This window comes from Boleophthalmus pectinirostris, unplaced genomic scaffold (assembly GCF_026225935.1).
Source record: "Boleophthalmus pectinirostris isolate CB_2022bp ecotype Guang Dong unplaced genomic scaffold, ASM2622593v1 HiC_scaffold_12, whole genome shotgun sequence".
NCBI lineage: Eukaryota > Metazoa > Chordata > Actinopteri > Gobiiformes > Gobiidae > Boleophthalmus > Boleophthalmus pectinirostris.
In genome coordinates this window covers 2826345-2827716 of record NW_026571018.1, presented here as the reverse complement: position 1 = coordinate 2827716, position 1372 = coordinate 2826345, and the positions used below count along the sequence as shown (strand labels likewise).

General features: G+C 52.7%; 1 pseudogene; it reads left to right on the top strand.

The window, feature by feature from the left end:
- Nucleotides 1-240: 240 nt before the first annotated feature.
- On the top strand, nt 241-1067 carry LOC129407428 (claudin-14-like; annotated as a pseudogene).
- Nucleotides 1068-1372: the final 305 nt, after the last annotated feature.

Sequence of the window (1372 nt, the reverse complement as noted above, 5' to 3'; positions counted from 1 at the left end):
ATTGCAATATGATTTCCAAAAAGCATTTGCTCACTGATCCGAAAGTTGGCGGTTTGAATCTTGCTCTCAACATCAAACGATCATTGGTTGAGCGATCAGATCCACTGACACGCTGATGTATGAATGCGTGAGTGTTTCCTTGTTGTAAAAATTTGAGCCTTGAAGGTGGAAAAGTTCTGTATAAAAATGTGACCAAAACAGTCAAACTTAAACTAATCTCTCGTTTTTTTCCGCAGCTGCAGCGATGGCGTCCATGGCCCTGGAGCTGATGGGGTTCTTCTTGGGTTTGTTGGGGACCGTGGGGACGATGGTGGCCACAGTCCTTCCGTACTGGCAGATCTCCGCTCACATCGGACCCAACATCGTGACGGCCGTGGCCAACATGCGCGGCCTCTGGATGGAGTGTGTTTACCAGAGCACCGGGGCCTTCCAGTGCGAAACGTACAACTCCATGCTGGCTCTCCCCGCCGACCTGCAGGCCTCGCGGGCGCTCATGGTCATCGCTCTGGTGCTCTCTGTACTCGCCATCGCGATATCGTCCGTGGGGATGCAGTGCACGGTTTGTTTGGACGGATCTGGAGCGGTGAAAAGTCGCGTCGCTGGGACAGGAGGCGGTCTGTTCTTAGCGTCGGGATTTTTTAGCGCTGATTCCCGTAGCGTGGACGACTCACGAAGTCGTGCAAACGTTTTACCAACACAACGTGCCGCAAAGTATGAAATTTGAGATCGGGGAGTGCCTTTACGTCGGCTTGGCTTCGGCGTTGGTTACGATGCTCGGCGGCGGTTTGCTGGCGGCGTCTTGCTGCGAAGAGCAAAATGGACGAGGAAGAAGGAACGGCCCGGGGTATCCTTATCCCGTAGGGGGCGCCATGACGGGAACGGGGACCAGAATGACTTCACAAACGTACAGAAATCCAACTTCACAGCCGGGAGGACTGAACCCGAGCGGCCGAGGGCAGACGCTGCAGGCGCTGGTGAGGAGCGCCAGCGAAAGCTCCCAGTCGACCAATCAGAACGCACCACGGAACAAGAAGAACACGGGGTATGACATCACCGGGTACGTTTGAGACCAGGACGTCGTGCCATTTCTGTTTCCTCACTTTGTCCCAGTTTTTTATTTTGAAAATCTGGTCACCCTAGACCAGGGGTGTCAAACATACGGCCCGGGGGCCAGATCCGGCCCTCCAAGACCTTTAATCTGGCCCTCGGCTGATTTTCTACTGAAATATTTGAATTATATTTTCTATTAAAATCTTGTTAATTTTCTGTGGTGTTTATCACAGCAGCGTCTCCAGCGTCTCTGTACGTGGCCCCTCCCACCAGAGCAGCACAAATGAAGACTTGTCTCTTTCCAAAGATGGAAAATCTAGAT